Here is a 13,632-nt window from a genome sequence, read left to right as displayed (position 1 = left end):
CTCTAACCAAGCAGATGAAGGACTTGTTTGAAAAAAATTTCAAATCTCTGAAGAAGGAGATTGAAGATGATATCAGAAAATGGAAATATCTCCGTTGTTCGAGGATTGGGAGAATTAGCAAAATAAAAATGGCCATCTTAGCAAAAGCAATTTACAGAATCAGTGCAATTCCTATCAAAATACATCCAGAATTTTTTAAAGACATTGAAAGATCAGTTCTCAACATCATATAGAAAAACAAAAAAACCCAGAATATGTAAAACAATCCTGTATAATAAAAGACCCTCTGGAGGAATCTTCATACCTGATCTCAAGCTGTACTACAGAGAAATGGTAACTTAACAGCACAGTACTGATGCAGCAAAGGCAGGTTGATCAATGGAATTGAATCAAAGACCCAGAAATGAATCCACATACATATGGACACTTTATTTTTGAAAAAAAAAATCCAAACCTATTCAATGGAAATGTATATCACCATCAACAAATGCTGTTAGTCTAACTGGATGTCTACATGTAAAAAAATGCAGTTAGATTCATATTTGTCACCATGTACAAAACTCAAGTCCAAGTATACTAACGACCTCAACATAAAACCAGAGACACTAAATCTGTTTGAAGAAAAAGTGGCGAAGAACCTGAAACACTTGGCACAGAAGACAGCTTTCTGAACAAAACACAAACAGCCCAGGCTCTAAGGTCAACAATTAGTAAATTAAACCTCTTGAGGCTGAGAAGCTTCTATAAGGCAGAAGACACTGTCAACAGAACAGAACAACAGCCTACATAATGGGAAAAGGTCTTCACCAACCCTACATCTGACAAATGTCTAATATCCAAAATATATAAAGAACTCAAGAAACTAAACATAGCCAAATCAAATAACCCAATGAACAAATGGGGCTCAGAATTAAACAGAGAATTATCAACAGAGGAATATTGAATTGCTGACAAAAAACTTAAAAAATGTTCAACGTCTTTTGTCATCAGAGAAATGCAAATCAAAATGACTCTGAAATCCCATCTTATACCCATCAGAATGGCTAAGATCAAGAACTCTAATGACACTACATGCTGGCCAGGATGTGGAAAAAGGGGTACACTCCTTCATTACTAATGGGAATGCAAACTTGTACAACAACTTAGAGAATCTATCTGGTGCTTTCTATGAAAACAAGGAATAGGGCTACCTCAAGACTTAGCTATTGCACTCCTTGAATTTACCTCGAAGATGCTGCACCACACAACAAGGAAATCTGCTCAACGATGTTCATAGCAGCCTTATTCATAATAGCCAGAATATGGAAACAACCCAAATGTTCCTCAGTCAAAGAGAAGATTAAAAAATTGTGGTACATTTACACTATGGAATACTACTCAGCTATTAAAAACAAAGAAATCTTGAAATTTGTGGACTAATGGATGGAACTAGAAGTGATCATACTGAGTGATTTAACCCAGTTGCAGAAAGACTCACATGGTCTATATTCACTTATAATTGGGCACTAGCTCAAAAGAGATGTCCCATAAAAGTCTTCATTTACTAGGAGACTGGGATAGATTCGAGGACTTCTTATTGGGACTCTAGGTGAGAGAAGCATGGGAGAAAGGGAAAATAGAAAAATCCAGAGGGCCCTATAAACCTACAAGAAGAACATCATGACAGGCAGATCTGGATCCAGGAGTGTCTGCTCGATCTACTCCACCAACCAATAACAATATATGTAGTAAACATTGAACCCCTACTCAGATTTAGCCAATGGATAGGACACTCTCCATTGTAGTGTGGAGAGTAGGTACTGACTCTGACACAAACTCTTGTGCTCCATATTTGACCACTTCCCCTTTGTCAGGAGGCCTGGTGGTATTCAGAGTAAGATAAGCAAGCTACCAAGATGAGACTTGAGAGTCTGTGACAATATCATAGGGAATGAGATCCCCTATGTTTACAGACCTAGGAGAGGGTACTGGGTGAAAACGGGAGGAAGGAAAGAATGGGAGGATACAAGTGAGTTGAAAACAATTGAAATGTAATCTTTATAAATTAATTAAATAAAAAATAAATTTTAAAATCAACAACATATGTTTAATATTTTAAAGAGACGTTATATTTCTATTCTGTTTTATGACTACCTTTGTAATTTATTAGTGTTTGACCTATTGGATTATAAGTTATAATTGTGACAGGTTTTATGTTACAATGTCTAGAAAATTGTGGTATTATACATGCTGAAGCACCATCAGCCTCAATTTTTAATGGCATCTCCAAGACAGTCACCTTTTCTAACAAATGTGTAGCCTTGGAATCATATTCTCTAGAATTTGAGGTAAAAGTCCTTTGGAATTCTGAATATGAACCTATGGCCTACTACATATATTCAAGTTCTTGAAATTTGGTAAAATAGAGTACCCAAGTGATTATATGACATTGTTCCAAGGCAATACCAAACAGGATCTGCATTTCTACTTTAGCATATAGATGTTCACCAAGTAATTGAACCTTGTCAATACACATACAATATCCAGTCTGACCATGGTGGCCTATAGCCAAAACCTTTCTACCCTGCATCTTAACGAGCTGCCATTCTCCAATTTCTTCAAGCCACTTTTTTGTGGACTTTTTTTTCATGTGAAACTTCCTTTTTGTTGTTATTATTTGTTCCAGATCTCTGAAGGTTCCTTATTTTGATTCAAGAATTTCTCTAACCTTTGTTCTATGGCCTTTAATTAAGCATCTATTTTCTCAATCTATTCTTTCTCTAAAAATATCTTATTCTGATCTCTTCCAAAGAGGACTGGAACACTTCATTAAAGTATCATTTGCATGCTAAAGAAATTAACTCAAAAAGAATGGATGAGCACTGTGTCACTGTGTCTTCCTCAATTTCCAACACAGAAAACAATCTTCATTAATGGTGAATCCTCTCCTTAAGGACTTTACTTATATAGACCAAGCTTCCCTTCTGGTCTTTACCAGTTCAGGTGCTTGAGGCTTCTCAGACTGTCTCGGCCTCTTTCTTCCATGGATAGGGTTTTCCTATGCCTCCTTCAATGCCTTTAATCCCAGCACTCGGGAAGCAGAGGTGGGCAGATCTCTGTGAGTTCGAGGCCCACCTGGTCTACAAAGTGAGTCCAGGACAGCCAAGGCTAACACAGAGCGACCCTGTCTCAGAAAAAAAAAAAGAATCTGGTAATTTACACAACAGAATAATAACTATTTATTAAAATAAAGGAAATCTGAAAATTTGTAGCCAAATAGATCAAATTAGAAAGAATCATCCTAAGTGAGGAAATCCAGACCCAGAAAGACAATCATGGTATGTACTTATAAACACAAGTTAGCCATATATTATAGGATAACCATACTATAATTCAATGACCCAAAGAAGCTGAGTAACAAGGAAGGCCCAAGGGAAGCTCTTCTTCCATCTCACTCAGATTGGATATATAGAGAAACCCGAGTTGGCTGGGTTGTGGAGAAGAAATCAAGATGGGGGGAAATCAGATACTGGGAGACTGGGGACAGGTGGTCAGAGGGCTTGGAGTGAAAAGTAAACTGAGGGCAGAAGCATCACCGAGACAAGCTAGAGACCTTCTACTGGGTAGGTTACAGAGAGGATGTGGGGATGTCTCTAGTTTAGCCTCCTAGAAATGAGGAACATGGAGATTGAGGAGGATGCCTTCTAACCAGACATGACTTATAATGTGGCGGGGAACACCAATCCACCTGTAATAAGTACAATAATATGGTAGAGACTGATAGAATGTCCAACCAATTCCTGGCCCAACCTGAGACTCACGCTATGAAGAGAGACTACCCCTGACACCAGTAACTATACTCTGCTATGCTTACAGAGAGAAGCCTATTATAACTGTCCACTGAGAGGCCACACCCAAAATCTGATTGAATCAGAGGCTGAGACTCACAGCCAAGCATTTAGTGGAGCTTTGGGAATCTTGTGGAAGAGTATGTGTCCTGAGGGGAAGTGGGGAGGGAAGGCTTGAGGGAATACCAAAAGAGTAAACTAAACTAAACCCATGGGAACTTACAGAGATAGAAGTGCCTAGGACCTAGTGAGCTATAAACATGTAATCCATGGGCAGTTTGATCTTCATATGGGTTTGGTAGTAAGTTGAGCTGCTGTCTATGACATGGATGTAGATGCCTACTTTAGATCACTTCACTCTATTGGGGCTGTCTTGATTGTCTTCAGTGGATGAGGATGAGCTCAGTCCTGTTGCAATTTAATGTGCTGTGGTGAGTTACAAGAGGCTTCCCTTTACTGAGGTTCAGAAGGGGAAGGGAAAAATGAAGAAGGCTGAAGGGAGACCAGGAGGTGAAGAAGAACAAGGAGGACATGATCAGGATGTAAATTATAAATTAAAAATCAATTTTTAAAAAGAAAAAAATAAATAAATTATATAAATATATGCAAATTTAGATAACATAAAATTGTGAAATGTCTTATACATAGATACATTTATCATTAGAAATGTATTTTAACAAATATAATTCATTCAATAATATCTTACTTTTTGTTGTGTTACAGCTTGTGCAATGTCAATTTGATGCATGTAGTAATTTTTTGTTCAAGTTGAATGATATCCTTGTGTATGTGCAGCAGATGCTTTTCTGTATCAAAGGATTATTTCTCATCCTCATCAAATATACAAAATCATTTTAAAATTTGAAGTATGCAAATTAAGATTACAGGCATGTAAATTTGCATTGGAAATTACTAAATTATTCATTAACTTCCATATCTTATTACCAACACAAATTATTTTTTCTTATGTATTTTTAAAAGAAAGTGATCATTCTAACTCAATATATTTATGACACTTCAACCAAAACATATGTTTATTTCTAGATAATTGTAAAAGGCCATTCACTATTATGAACTATTTGACATGTAAACTGAAAACAACTTAAAATAAATGATATAAAGCTTTATAGATAAAGTTTGATTTGTGTTTTTTTTTCCACAGTAAAAGGATGGTAAGTATGATGTAAAATCCATAGGTATTCTAAATCCATTTATTTCTATGGAAAATTTTTACATATCTGAAGGTATAGGCCAGTGGCATGCAATTGTAATTATGTTTCTATACTTCCCAAATTCATCCTGAAACCACTACCTGAATCTCTTTTTTATCATTTTATTTTTCTGTTATTGATTTACTTTGAGACCTGGGCTTGCTGTACAGCCCAAGTTACCTGGCTATACAACTTTAACTAATAGAATCATCTGAGCTTTATATATATTCTGTCTTCCTGTAGTATGTTTTTTGAAATATCTAAACTGATCAATAATAGTTCTAATAGGAGATACCATGTAAGAAATCATATTACTCTGCTACATTTTACACATTGAATATACACTTTCCACTTTCCAAACCTTTGCCTGCAATTATTCTACATATACAATTTCAAATGTAGTTTTGAGTTGTTGATGTTGTTGTTATTATTATTATTATTATTGTTGTTGTTGTTGTTGTTGTTGTTGTTATAGTTATATATTATTCAAGCTTATTAATTCACCATGATGGTTTATGTCTAGCTATGCTCAGCTTTCATCATATACTCTTAGTACCTCCTCTGATCATCATTTTGGACAGTCCCTCCTCTTCTGTCAAGCTATCATTTATTTGTCTGATTTCAACCTGTGTGGGGAACTCAATGGCTCTCCTCTCTCTCTCTCTCTCTCTCTCTCTCTCTCTCTCTCTCTCTCTCCCTCTCTCTCTCCCTTTTCACTTTGTTTTTATTTTTGCTTCTTTCTATATCCAGTATCATGCTGAGAGTCACAAAATCTACTCCTGTTGTGCTTATTGTGCATAATCTCACAATAAATATGAGAGTTTAATGATATTGTTGTAAAGTGATTTTTATTTCTTTTTTTAGTATACACAGAGGTAACACAACCAGATCACATTATATCTCTATTTTGGTTTTCTATTCCATTTTCTGTATTACTTATGCATCCTTTCTAACAGTGTTAGGGGTCATTTTACTCTTTACCTCTAAAATTTCACATGTATGTATGTATGTATGTATGTATGTATGTATTCATATTTACACACTTGATATCTGACAAATTTCGTTCCGATTGAGGAAGTTTGGAGTTTCAATATAGTTATGATTTTTAGTTTTCACTAAATGTTTCTTAGGTATGTTATCAAATTATTATTGTCTCTTATATGAAGAATTTTTTCAAGTCATTTTCTCAGTTTATCAATTGATTAATTTTGATGTTGTTACAAATTGTAATGCTAATATAGTCAACAAGGCAGGATTGTCCCCTAAAAGACTCTGTTAATGCCTGTGAAGAGTTTTCTAAACCAAATTAAATAAACATGAAGAACTCGCTCCAAATGTAAATACTATCATTCCATGGATGGTGAGCTATATTCATGAAAAGGAAAACACAAGTTAAGATGCAACATCCATCTGGTCTCCTGGCTGTGAATTAGCTATGAAAAAACTATCTCAAACTCCTGATTCCATGATTTAAGACCATGAAGAGCAGTACAGGCAAACCGTGATCTAAAATAAACGCTTCCTTTCTTACTTACTTATGTCAGGAATTTTACCAAATCAAATAAAGTATATAACGTATATAACATTTTTTTAGTTTAATGTATAATTTTATAATTCTACAACTTTTAAATGCATTTTTGTTTACTTTTTTGTTCAGAATCATTTTAGTTTATGGTTACTTTATTACTTCACAATTGTTACTTGTACTGCATTTTTTTCTCATTTAGAACACTGACTAAAATATCTTGAAACATGATATTTCTTCTATTAATTTCAAAGTTACAGATACTTTCTTAGGAATTAATTCATTTTGAACTGATTTTTATAATGGATACAATTTTCTCACTAGTTTCTGGCTTCTATGTATGAACACTCAGAATTCATAAACAACTTGAGCAGAAATTTGTCAGTTCTCTAATAAAATTTTCCTAGATTTATCTAGAACCAGTTAATTACTTACTGGCCTAAGAAATTTGTTGAATCCTTTATTTTGTCCCATTGTTGTATGTGAGGTGTCATGTGTGCGTGTGTGTGTGTGTGTGTGTGTGTGTGTGTGTGTGTGTGCACACATGTGTGTATGTGTGCGTGGTTTTTTGAAAAATGGCTTTCTTGTGTACTCTTGTCTGTCCTCCACTCACTTCGATGATAAGATTAACCTTAAACTCATATAGATTCTCCTGCATCGGCCTCACAGAGTATGCAGATTATTGGCATGAGCCACCATACCTGGCAAGGTAACATTTTTATTGCCAATAAAATAAATTGAATCAGATATTAAGATGACTCCAACATTGCTCATAATCCTAGTCTCATTGGACTTCTCAGGCCTAATAACAGAGTGATAAGCCCTTCATTAGCACATAACCCCAAGCCTTCAAAGCAGTAACACATGACTGAACCACCCAGGTTCTACTGTGAGCGTCAGCTGTGGCCTAAGACATTTGATCAAAGCCTTAGCAGCTTTTTATGGCAAGCAGAACTTGGTGAAACACCTTGCTAAAAAGTTGTTTTAGAGATGAAGAGACATCTTTCAGGTACTTTCAGACTGAGAAATATCACTTAAAATAAATTTGTATTTCTAGTGCTTAGTGTCTTCTATTGGTTGATATTTGTATGGTCTAATGAAAACTGTAGGCTTGAGGCTGACTTGTGATACGCTTTTAAATAATTAAGGCAGTTTTTTCTGCTTCCCAATATCCATAAGTTTAATTCAGTTCATATTTTCTTTCTTAACATGCTTTACTCAATTCTACTCAACTTTCTGCTGTTTGCCCATATATATTTAGGTATACACAGTAAAGAATAATCTTATCACAGCCTAAGTACTTCTCTGTCTTAAAATCATCCTTAAAAATCAAATCAGTTATTTGCTATTTTTTTAAGATCAATCCAATTTCATGAAGTAGATGCCATTTCATAATGTAATTTAAATAACTTTGCTTATTTCTGAAAGTCTGGGGCTAGTCTTAATTGTGTACATTTGTAAAATTCTGATCTTTAGCACTTTGACAACATGGCTCATTAAACAATATTGTTAGAATTACTGAGTCCTATAACTAACAATTCCAGACTCTTCTTCATTCTTCCTATAAACCAGTTGCAAGGGCTTATTTCAGACTATTACAGTAACAAACCAATGTTAAGTACGTGTTCCATATTAATTGCTTTTTCCATTGCTCTTACCAAAAAATTGATAAGAATTAACTTAAGAGAGGAGGAATTTACTTTTATCCATGGTTTGAGACCATAGAATTTATCAAGATAGGAAAAGTATGAAAGTAGGGGCTCTTTGTCATCAAGAGGATGTCCAAGCTTGCCCTCATTTCTATGGACCAGGAAATAGGGAGTCCAAGCCAGATGTGGCTTAAACCTGTTACCCAGTGGTTATCAATTGTCCCAATGCAGGGACTCTTTGATGCACTTCATCATGTTTTGGTGTCCCCAATCAAAAATTGGTTTGTTGCTATCTCCTGATTATAATATGGCTACTCTTATGAGTAGTTTATATACATATTTTTGGAGATAAAAGTTTGTCAAAAGAATTGAAGCACACAAATTTAGAATGCTGCTATAACCTATGCCACCCAATTTTGTGACCCACTACAGCATATAAAAAAAAATCTGCAGTTGTGCACCAGGCATTCAATCCTTAGCTTGTAGTAGACATTTAACATAAGAAACATACTGATTTACCTCATACTAATATATTTATTAAATCACTCCATTTCATTTCTTGCATATCATAAACTGTCATTTTAGCACAAGTATGTGTTTAAAATATGACACTAATGGTACTGTAAATATACTTTGCTATTCATCTTCATAATTATTCTAGCCTTAATTATGTCACATTGCAGATTATATATCACTTATTTTCTCTCATTTATCATAGACTAAATGGTCATTGCAATTTCTTTCCAATAACCCTTTATATTAGAGAAAATAGTAATTGTAACTCAAAAAAATAGGTTAAAATAAAAAGAGGACAATATGCATTTAGAGATGCATATATATTAACAGTTTAAACTTAGAAATGAGACCTTGAAGTATACTTTAAACTTAACCTCTCTCTAGAATATTATAACTTAAAGGCTGACAGCTTGCATATCTTGTTGCAAATTATCACCTCATAATTTTCTTTAATTCACTTCAGAAATATTTCAAAATTACAGCAGCATATAACTACAACACAAAGAAATTATACAACATGTCTAACAATGTTTACATAATATTTGTTGCAAGCTCCTAAATATTAAAAAACAATAAATTCTGGAGACTGGAGAGAAACTTTGATGGTGAAGATACTTACACACCCAGTACTAAGGGCCTGGATGACCTAATTTATCCTCACCTGGAACCTATTTGTTACATTATACATACATTAAGGAAAAAACTCAAACACAGAAAGTAAAAGTAAATAAATCTTTAAAATGAAATTCTAGAACTGGAGGGCTGTGTAAGAGGTTGATATCAGAACCCGTATTAGGAGGCTCATGAGCCTGTACCTCAAGTCTCAACATATCATTTAATTGCCTTTATTGGTCTAAGTGTGGCCATATGCACAAAGAAACATACATACACACACAGATACACACACACACACATCACAAAAACACAATTTTTAAAGAATCAGAATAAGCTCAGTGTATTTGGAATATGGGTGGTGTGGGTAACTTATTAAGATTTGATAGTATATCACTTTTTACTATAAACATTTTGAGATATTTATTTTTATTTTACGAGTATACATATATGGCTTGCATATATGTTCATTCATCCTATCTGTTCAATGCTCACAAGAGGCTAGAAGAAGTTGCAAGATCCTGTAAGATGGTTACAAATAGTCAGTCATGAGCTATAATATGGGTGCTGATAATCTAATCCAGGTTCTCTGTAAGAGAAACTTGCATCCTTAAATGTTTGCTTTCATTTTAATTTTTGTGTATGTGTCTGTGTATATGTATCTATACATGTATGTATAGAGGTTCCTACAGAGGCCACAAGAGACTATTCAGTCTCCTAGTGCTGTAGTTTCATGTGGCTGTAAGACACCAAATAAATTTACTGGGACTTCAACTCTGGTCCTCACAAAGAAATAGCACTCTTCACTGTTTAGCCATCTCTCCATCTTAGTACTTCAAAATTGAGTTTGAAAATATGTTTCTAAGTCTACCCTTCTTAATTCATACTTTGACAATGATATTTATTGAATATTTTATTTTAAAATTAATGCATTCAGTACATTTTAATTTTTCTTCAAGCTTCAAAAATCATTGTGGACAAAAGCAAAAGAAAGAATACATTTTTAAAAAAGCGACAGTGCCATGCATTTTTATCCACTAGAAATTCTAGAACCCAAACCCATAATATATCACCAATATTACTGTATAAACATTATCTGAACACGGCCAAAAGCAGTAAACATGGTAATGAGGACAAACAAGAATGAGAAGCCCTCCATAGTAACACAAAGAACAAGTTCCTATTAAATAGCAGGAGAAATAGGTTTCCTCAGAGAAAAGCATACAAATTATTTATTTATACATGAAAATAACATTATGAGGATCGATCAAGCCAGGCGCAGTGGCACACTGTAATCTCAGCACTTTGTGAGACAGAGGCAGGTGGATCTGTATTAGTTCAAGGCCAGTCTAGTATACATAGTGAGTCCAGGACAGCCAAAGCTACATAGAAACCATGTCCTATAAAGATACCAAATAGATTGTGCACATGTATTTAGGAATATAAAATATATTATATATGTATTACATGAAAATATTTATCATATATATGTATGTAATAAACATCAATGGGAAATTATCATGAATTTGATAGAGAGAAACAAGGGCTATATGGAAAGGGTTGAGGAGAGAAAAGGGAATGAAAAATGTAAGTGTTTTATAATCTCAAAATAAAAAATTACATTTAAAATTATTTTCATTATTTTTTTAGAATTTCATACATTGTATTTTAATATTATTTCTCTCTCTCTATTACTCCTGATGTATTACTCCCTTTATACCTACCAATTTTGTATCCTAATATTCTTTAACCCATTCATCAAAGTTTGTGTTGCCTATACACTCTTTTCTAATATAGCCTTGAAGAGTAGAATCTTCCATATGCACATGCACATACACAAAGACACACACAAACACACACAATGTCATGAAGCTAAGCAGCTAGCAAATGAAGTATCATAATATTAAAATATTTTAAATTTTCTCGTTGGCTGAAGTCAAATTTTACAGGTTAGCTACTTAATAATTTGACACTTTTAAGTTCTTTCATTTAATAAATTTAGAGGACTGTTACCTCCTTCAAAATCCTAACTTATACATGCTCTAAAATCTCCAAAGGTACAAGGGGTTTTTGAAGACTTCTTACCTAAGGCGAGATTTTCCAAGCTTCTGTGCAGTAATAAAATAAACACTGAAATTATGATATAAAGTTCAGGGCATCAGATGGCTCATTTGTAATTCTTTCACTGTAACAGTCAGGAAAAAAGTATTCCTTCAACTATATGATTAGATCTAGCACTTGTATTTTACAGAACTTTACACTTAAATTTGACTTTGCTTTATTTGAAAAGAATGCAAAAGATAAATGACCTATTCATAATTAAAAGGAAAAAATAATTTTAAGCTCCAGAAAAATAGTTTATTATATTTCTTTCCTTTAAGAAATATCCACAATTGAATATTTATTAAATTTTTACTGTGGACAAAGTATATTATTATGTAGAGGAGGCATATTGATATATATTTGCTATGAAATAACTGTTAATATAATATAATCTTTAAGAAATTAGTATATTAAAGTAAAATATGACTCTTAAAATAGGAAAAGAAATGTCGTGGTTACTTTAATAATTATAGTGATTGGTTCCACTGAAAACAATGGGAAATTTCTTTTAAGCTGAAACTTAAGCTTGTCTGAGAAGCTGTAGAACATTTTTGTATATCATAAAGTATCTGTTTTAATTTTTATTGATTTTTCTAAGGTATTATGAGAATTTATAAACAAAGGCACATTAAGTTTGTGTTTTACAACAATTATTTGCTTCCAGATGCAAAATGTCTCACTGAAATGCATATCAATAGTATTTTGTTAAAGCAATCCAACATCATATTTCCATATTCTTTGTTATCAGAAAAGAACATCTCTCACTCATCTGTTTTTTTATGATTATATCCATGACTAATTATAATACCATCATAGTTATTTAATATTTTTATATTTTAATAATTACTATTTTTAAATTTTTATTAATTTATTCTTATTACATCTCAATGGTTATCCCATCCCTTGTATCCTCCCATTCTTCCCTCCTTCCTATTTTCCCCTTATTCCCCTCCCCTATGATGGTTCCTGAGGGGAATTTCCTCCCCCTGTATATGCTAATAGGGTATCAAGTTTCTTCTTGGTAACCTGCTGCCCTTCCTCCGAGTGTCACCAGGTCTCCCCAGTATTTTTAATAAAAATTTTAATAATTAATATCCATAATTAATATAGTACATCTACATCCAAAAATGTATGTGTTATCTCTTTACTCAATATAATTCTAACTGTCATTGAGTAAAACTGAAAATATTTTGGTATGGAACTAACATTCAAGGATAATAAAATAGACAATAAACAATAAATTGGTAAATAGTTAAATTATATTGCATACTATATGTGAAATGTTCTACTGAAAATAAAACAACCTAAAGGGGTTTTGAAGTGTTTGAACAAATTGAGAAAAGTTTTCAATTCTATTGACATAATTGGCCTAGGATTCTTTGAGATGATGACACTTCTAAGACACAAAATAGGTAAGGAGGTGAGCAATACTGATATCAGAGTGAGAGGGAGTATAGAATAATGTGCAACCAGAAGGACTATGGCTGACAGGAAACAAAATAGCTCATTCTTAATAATAGACAAGCATCAGCCTCCAAAGAGGCAAGTATTACATAAAGAATGTTTCTTGTATCATTCCACTCTAGATTTCAGATAGAATAAATCAATATCACTTTTAGAGACTGATCATAAGGAGTAAAGTGTCAAAATTAAACAAAACAATATTACAAGCCAGGCAGTGTGATGTGGCTGCAACCCCAACTCTCTGGGACCTGTAAAAATATCCTTAACATGATTTTAGGCTATCATAAGTAGCAAAGTAAACCCTAGAAATTTAGAATTTGCATTAAAATTTAAATAATAATATGTAAATGAGATCATATAATAAATATATCTCCACTTGGGAAAATTAAACAGTGTATTAATAACACTGATTTTTCACCATATTTAGTACAAATTTTTAAATGTATACAAATAGAACTTTTTCATGTATCCATCATTTCTGTTAAATATTTTCTCACTCTTCATCTCTCCCTATCCCGTACATACTTAGGCTTTTCCAACCAGATTCTCTTACACTATTTTTATATCACATTTATTCTATTATTGTCAGAACTCCCCATCCCTTACTATATACAATTTAAGATCACTTTTTCATCCACCTCCTATAGGTCTTATCTTTCTTTTTTTTTTCTTCTACCGTCTCTCTGAATTAATCAAATGAACTGAAATTTCAAAGCTGGAATATG

This window comes from Acomys minous (assembly GCF_964271855.1).
Source record: "Acomys minous genome assembly, chromosome: 3".
Lineage (NCBI taxonomy): Eukaryota > Metazoa > Chordata > Mammalia > Rodentia > Muridae > Acomys > Acomys minous.
This window is presented reverse-complemented; position numbering follows the sequence as displayed.